Source organism: Aegilops tauschii, chromosome 3 (assembly GCF_002575655.3).
Source record: "Aegilops tauschii subsp. strangulata cultivar AL8/78 chromosome 3, Aet v6.0, whole genome shotgun sequence".
Lineage (NCBI taxonomy): Eukaryota > Viridiplantae > Streptophyta > Magnoliopsida > Poales > Poaceae > Aegilops > Aegilops tauschii.
Window position 1 is genome coordinate 457,324,625 of NC_053037.3, and position 7,412 is coordinate 457,332,036.

A 7,412-nucleotide genomic window follows, 5' to 3' on the forward strand; every position below is an offset into this window, starting at 1 on the left:
GATCCGAGGCTCCGAAGGTTGCCACCCTTGAAGCTCGGGGAAGCATTCCCGAGATGGTGGCTGGAGAGCTGACGCAGCCCAAGGCTCCCGAGGCCGCCACTCCAGGGGCTCCGCAGCCCGCCCTAGATGCCGACAGGCGCGCCCCGGGCTTCGGTCAGCTGCGCCTGAACTTCGAGGCACTCCGCAAGAGGAAGGGGCCTCCCTGCTGCAAAGGTGACGCCTACCGGCCGCTGAAGCAGAGGAAGTACATAGCCATAGACAAGTAAGTACCTCTTTGATAAGCACATTTCATATACATAATTTTGGCATAGGAATATACCATTTGTTGAGTTCTGACCATCAATTCTTGCTATGAAATATTTAACATTTGAATGATATTCATGAAAGAGCATGTTGACTAGTGAATTGTTTGTTTTGCAGAAAAGTGCGCAAAGGCACTATAAACTTCAAGATTCGGCCGAACTGCCAAACGCGACGAGACTTGGGGCTTGAACGAGAGAACGAGGGACCCGAGCGAGAAGAAAAGAAGTAACCGAGGGGTTGAAGAATGATAAGGATCTTCTTGTGAAGAAGGAAGAAGAGATGAAGGGCCAATTAGCAAAGTGGCAGATGAGAGGAGGGGATCAAAATCCCTAGCAGCCTCCATTCCCAAACCGGGCCTGGCTACACACATCTCTCCCTCACCCCTTCTTCTCCACCTCCGGCCGCCGCCACGGCCAGGCCGGCGTGGTGGTGCGCTCCTCACCACCGCGCCTCCACCTTCACCGCGACACCACCACGCTGCTGCTCCTCCTTCTTCTCCTCAACCTCCTGCTGCTGCCTCCTCTTCTCCAAGCCCCTCTGCTTCTTCTCCATCACGAAACTGCTGCCACTCTCTTGCTGCGCCCTGCTGCTTCTTCTCACGCTGCTGCTGCTCTCTATCCCCACGTCCCTGCTGCTGCATCTTCTCCTTCTCCTTACCTCGCTGCTGCTCCTCCTCTCACCCTGCTGCTCTACTTCTTCTCTGAACCTCGCTTGCTGCTACTTCCCCTACCTCGCTTCCTTACCTCCGTTGCTGTTGCTTCTCTTCTGAACCACAAACTGCTGCTGCTCCTCTGAACCCCTACTGCTACTGCTCCTAATCTTCTCTCCAACCTCCTGTTGTCTCTCTCTTTCTCTCTTTCCCCCTCTCTCTGAAATATCTGTGCAATTGAGATGTTTGAGACCTTGTAAGGTTCAGACTTTGTAAAATTCAGAATTGAGATGTGTATGGCGTGTATTTTTTACATGACTAGTACTCAAATTGCTATGTGTTTAGTTTCGTACTTTTAAATATAGTGCATCTTTTTATGTGTTCTTACTAGTTAATGTCCAGTTGATCAGAGAATGTTAGGTCAGTGTGATTTTGCTCTGTGAATTAGTATTCTGCCATCCTATATGTGTATTCATGCATGTGTGTTTGTCCCTGTACTAGTTAATTTCTAGTCCTAGTATTGTTATCCTGACTTTTTATTCCCTGTTAGTAGTCCCTTTAGTAGAGCTCAATCATCTATAGTAAGTTCCCCTTTGTCCTGCTGATTGGTTGTGTGCCTTATTAAAATACAAAAATACCAGATCGATAGTGAGTGTATTCTAAACCTCCCTTTGCTATTTTGCATTGTCTTTGTGGATTATCTTCGGGAACAATCTTAAATAGTTTAGGTTTTTTTTGCTGTTTTTATCACTCAAAATTGTATTACCTAGCTTTAGCCGAATATAGTTGCCGTCGCCTAGTCCCTGAGGAGAACACGACACTCGCAGTTTGGGCGAAAAACCCCACTACACTTACAATTGATCACTTTTGCGCCGTTGCCGGGGACTAGCGTCGAACGATTGTGTGAAGCTATAGACTAGGCTTAGTATAGTTTTTGTTTAAATTTCCATTCAAATTTATTTCTGTGCTTCTTTTACCTTTTTACTTTTTGTTGCTTCGGCTTATTAGGATACTAACTTTCTGACTAGTGTTTACTGTTTATGAGTGTTTGTAGGAAATCTGAACAAATTGCAGGTTGTTCTATAGTTACACTCGGTTAAGATGGCATTGCTTCGTGATCTTTGGATGCCCAAAAGTCAGTGCTATATCACAGGACCAATTTGGCCAACTATTGAGGCAGAGAACTTCGAGCTGAAACCTAGTCTTATTGCTTTGGTTCAACAACAACAGTTTGGAGGACTGCCTACTGAGGATCCCTATGAGCACTTACACCGAGTCATGGAGTATTCAGATACAGTCAAGTACCATGGAGTTCCTCAAGATGCAATCATGTGCAGGTTGTACACATTCTCTCTCCGTGATGATGCTCGTGCTTGGTATCGATCCTTGCCATCAAGGTCATACAGTTGGAATGAGATATCACGAGCTTTCTTGGATAGATATTTCCCACTACACAAGCAGTCTGCGATTCGAGATGAGATCTTCAATTTCGTTCAGCGTGAATACGAGAGCTTGTATGATGCATGGGAGAGATACAAGGCTTTATTCAGGAGATGTCCTAACCACGGGCTTGAGAGATGGTTAGAGTTGCAGATATTCTATAGAGGATTGACTTCGGACACTCGAGCTTACGTCAATATGGCAGCGGGTGGAGCTATTACAAACAAGACACTTGATGACGCTTTTCTGCTGATTGAGAGTATAGCCTTCCACCAACTTCAGTGGTACAATGAGAAGCCCATCTCTGATTCAGTTGCTTGTTTGCAACAAATCACTTCATCTCAGCAAGAATCTCTTACACAAAAGTCGGAACCAGTTTCTCCGTGTAACAAGATTGAGCTTTCATGGATTATCTTTGATGATGATGACACCATCCTAGTTGACACACACACTTCAGATCATATGGATACTAGTGTTGGAGATTTAGTTTTGCATTGTGATGATTCTTCCATGGATGAGCCAGAGCTGCAGTTAGTTGTTTTTTATATTGAGGAGTCACCTTTAGTTGATATTGATCATGTGCTGCTAGAGCCAGATATGGAGAAGTTCAGCTTCAATGATTTAGCCGCATTGATTCCTCAACACTTGAGCCTGAGATGGAGAGCTTCATGGTTAATTATGATGAGGTGGATTCAGATGTCAAGGAGCCAAGCTCTACTATTTCACTTGTTGACACGAGTCCGGTGGAAATTTCTACAACCACACCTCACTTGGCATCTTCAATTGAGGTAGTCCTGAAGCTTCTTCCTAACTATCTCAGGTATTATCTCAGCTTTCTGGATAAGTTATGTCATATCGCTGATATTGCCTATGCACCATGTGACTTGTTGTTGATACATGTTCCTGATTTGCTCAATAGATATACTTATATGATAGGGTACTCTATCGATGACTTAGAGGGCATTCTCTCTGTCACTTGTATTGGCTTGATTGTTGAGTGTTCTTTCAGGTTGATGCTTGTGCACCATTTACTGCGAGTTGACAGAGTTCGAGATGACATTCCCTGGGATCCTGGTGGATTCACGGCATGGTGATGAGGAGAAGCAATGGGCACATGCGAAGAAGAGTGAAGCTGGAGCAGGCATGGGGATAGAGAAGCAAAAAGAGAAGAGCTGCAGTTTAGAGAGCGTTGAGCGAGTGCTACTTCCTATATAAACCCGGTGAGCTGTTTCATGACCCATTCTGAATATATCATCCATTATACATGCTGAAATCAATTGCTATTTGGGTTGCTTGAGCCATTTCTTAAATGTCGTCCCACTGAATTTTACCTTTGACATATGGTGCTTGATGTGAATATGTGAACTGAATTGTGAATGCCTTGTAAACTAGTGATCTACATACTGCTTGCTTTGCTGAAATTAGTGAAAGTTATTAGTTTTGAGTGCTCAAATCCCTAGTACACTGGAAAACTTCATCATTTTCTGCATTTACTTTGATACACCTAGATCATCAATTGTTAGATGCTGATTTTGTGCCAAGTGTGTTCCCCTTCAGAGCAATCATTCACCACTATGGACTAGCATACTATGTTCCCTGGATCGGTAGTATGTGAACCAGACTTGGATGAGTGATGATTCTTGTTTCCTTTTGTATTCATTTGTTAAAAAAGTAATAATGAATAAATAAGTCTGACTACCTACAGTAGCATATCATGTTCCCTGGATCGGTGGCATGTGAAATCGGGTTAGCTTGGGCAGTAATTAATAATAAAAATGTAATTGTCGAACCAGGTGTATACCATGTTCTCGGGATCGGTGGTATGTTCCTTTGGGGAGACAAACAAAAAAAAACTAATAATTGGTCGAGCCAGGTGTATACCATGTTCTCGGGATCGGTGGTATGTTCTTTTGGTGAGATCGATAAAATATTATCATTACTTCCTTCAAATTCAATAAGTGCTTCAACCATAATGTTATGTTCCGGGTAATAAGTTTTTTTTGGGATCATGCTCTCTTTAGGAACCCTTTGGCACAATCAGCATTTGAACTTGTTGATCCACTTTTATCTTTGTAAAAGTTTAAAATGATTGAGTTTACTAGTGTCCTATTGCTCTGTAGCACTCTTAACCATTGATTTTCACTAGCTAAGCCCAAAGCATGCATTGTTTGGAGATTTACTTCACGGGGACATTCTCTAGTCAGTTCACTTTTCACTATCTTGCCTTTGTCATATTCCTTTGCTTGAGGACAAGCAAAGATTTAAGTGTGGGGGAACTTGATAAGCACATTTCATATACATAATTTTGGCATAGAAATATACCATTTGTGGAGTTCTGACCATCAATTCTTGCTATGAAATATTTAACATTTGAATGATATTCATGAAAGAGCATGTTGACTAGTGAATTGTTTGTTTTGCAGAAAAGTGCGCAAAGGCACTATAAACTTCAAGATTCGGCCGGACTGCCAAATGCGACGAGACTTGGGGCTTGAACGAGAGAACGAGGGACCCGAGCGAGAAGAAAAGAAGTAACCGAGGGGTAGAAGAATGATAAGGATCTTCTTGTGAAGAAGGAAGAAGAGATGAAGGGCCAATTAGCAAAGTGGCAGATGAGAGGAGGGGATCAAAATCCCTAGCAGCCTCCATTCCCAAACCGGGCCTGGCTACACACATCTCTCCCTCACCCCTTCTTCTCCACCTCCGGCCGCCGCCACGGCCAGGCCGGCGTGGTGGTGCGCTCCTCACCACCGCGCCTCCACCTTCACCGCGACACCACCACGCTGCTGCTCCTCCTTCTCCTCAACCTCCTGCTGCTGCCTCCTCTTCTCCAAGCCCCTCTGCTTCTTCTCCATCACGAAACTGCTGCCACTCTCTTGCTGCGCCCTGCTGCTTCTTCTCACGCTGCTGCTGCTCTCTATCCCCACGTCCCTGCTGCTGCATCTTCTCCTTCTCCTTACCTCGCTGCTGCTCCTCCTCTCACCCTGCTGCTCTACTTCTTCTCTGAACCTCGCTTGCTGCTACTTCCCCTACCTCGCTTCCTTACCTCCGTTGCTGTTGCTTCTCTTCTGAACCACAAACTGCTGCTGCTCCTCTGAACCCCTACTGCTCCTGCTCCTAATCTTCTCTCCAACCTCCTGTTGTCTCTTTCTTTCTCTCTTTCCCCCTCTCTCTGAAATATCTGTGCAATTGAGATGTTTGAGACCTTGTAAGGTTCAGACTTTGTAAAATTCAGAATTGAGATGTGTATGGCGTGTATTGTTTACATGACTAGTACTCAAATTGCTATGTGTTTAGTTTCGTACTTTTAAATATAGTGCATCTTTTTATGTGTTCTTACTAGTTAATGTCCAGTTGATCAGAGAATGTTATGTCAGTGTGATTTTGCTCTGTGAATTAGTATTCTGCCATCCTATATGTGTATTCATGCATGTGTGTTTGTCCCTGTACTAGTTAATTTCTAGTCCTAGTATTGTTATCCTGACTTTTTATTCCCTGTTAGTAGTCCCTTTAGTAGAGCTCAATCATCTATAGTAAGTTCCCCTTTGTCCTGCTGATTGGTTGTGTGCCTTATTAAAATACAAAAATACCAGATCGACAGTGAGTGTATTCTAAACCTCCCTTTGCTACTTTGCATTGTCTTTGTGGATTATCTTCGGGAACAATCTTAAATAGTTTAGGTTTTTTTTGCTGTTTTTATCACTCAAAATTGTATTACCTAGCTTTAGCCGAATATAGTTACCTGAGGAGAACACGACACTCGCAGTTTGGGCGAAAAACCCCACTACACTTAATTGATCACTCTTCTTCGTGATTTTCTGCGTGTCGCATCCTTTCCTGACAATGGCCCTTCAGGATTCCTTCATCTGCGGCAGCGAGATCTCCTGAGGAGCGGCCTCCACCTGTCCTCGGTTCACCCTTGGTCTCGAGCTCCCCCCGCCAGACCACCGCGCGTGGCGCAGGGCCCATCCTAGAGGCGGACGTGCCGACGGGGAGCCTTGATCCTGCGTTGTTGTCGTCACTCCTTCGCGGTCTACCCTGGGGTGCAGAAGGAGTGCCGAGGGCTCCTCCGTTGGTCGTCACCGGTGGTTGTGCGATCCTAGCCTTGGCCTTATCTTCGGGTGGCGAGGCCACGCCATCCGGCGCATCCGCCGAGGCCTGGAGGGTGGCGGGGAAGGAGCCAGCCTCCAGCCCCCTGCCAGGGGCAGGCAGGCCATCTCAAGCTTCCCCAATGACCCCCGGCATGGAGGGCGGACTTGGTCATGATCTGGAGCTCGCGCGTGGGCGAGGTGCTGTACGCCACGAGCTCTTCCGGGAGGCGATGGGTGCGCTGAGCTGGCTCGGAGAAGAGCTTGTCAATGTCGACGCCCGCCTTGAGACGGACGACCTTCGGCTGGCAGACGAATGGCATGAGTTGAAGGTGGCCATCAACCTCAGGCATCTTCAGCACGAGCATGCTAATGCGAAGGCAGAGGTGTCCCTTGCGACCTCGTGCGAGGCCTGCGCCCGGGCCTTGGAGGAGGCGAGGGCAGCCGACCATCGCCGCAAGGCTGCCGAGGAGCGTGAACGAGAACTCCTGGCCTTGAACGCCACCCTTGAGCAGCGGATTGAAGCACGCAGGGCCGTCTTGGCGTCAATGAGGGGAGCGCCTTCCAAAGAGAAGGAGATCCTGAAACGTGAGGAGGCGCTGATGCTGGAGCCCTCGAAGCGCAGCCTCGAGCTCGAGCGGCTGGAGACAAGGGAGCGCCAAGTGACCGTGGCTGAGGACGCTGTCACCGTGCGTGAAGCCAAGATCCAGGAGGAGGTTGACCGGAGGGTGGCGAAGGCTCGTGCAGATCTTACCGACGAGCACTGCCTGGCGCTGGTGTTCCTGGAGGCTGAGGCTGAGGCTAAGGGCAGGATCACCGCCCTTAGGACGAAACTGGGTGAGGCGGAGCAGCGCGAGAGGGCCGCTGTGGCAGCTCAGACCTCCGCCCGGGCTGACCTGACCTCCGCGCGCGCCGGCTTGCTCCCCTTTAGC

At 47.3% G+C, this 7,412-nt stretch overlaps 1 long non-coding RNA gene and 1 other non-coding gene across 2 annotated transcripts; one reads left to right on the forward strand and one right to left on the reverse strand.

The window, feature by feature from the left end:
- Positions 1 to 1,771: 1,771 nt before the first annotated feature.
- On the forward strand, positions 1,772 to 3,658 carry LOC109762362 (uncharacterized). Its single transcript, XR_006672356.2, has 2 exons — positions 1,772 to 3,212; positions 3,402 to 3,658. It is a non-coding gene; the product is annotated as an uncharacterized lncRNA (long non-coding RNA).
- Positions 2,417 to 2,524, reverse strand: LOC120962177 (small nucleolar RNA R71). Its single transcript, XR_005753025.1, has one exon. It is a non-coding gene; the product is annotated as a small nucleolar RNA R71 (small nucleolar RNA).
- Positions 3,659 to 7,412: the final 3,754 nt, after the last annotated feature.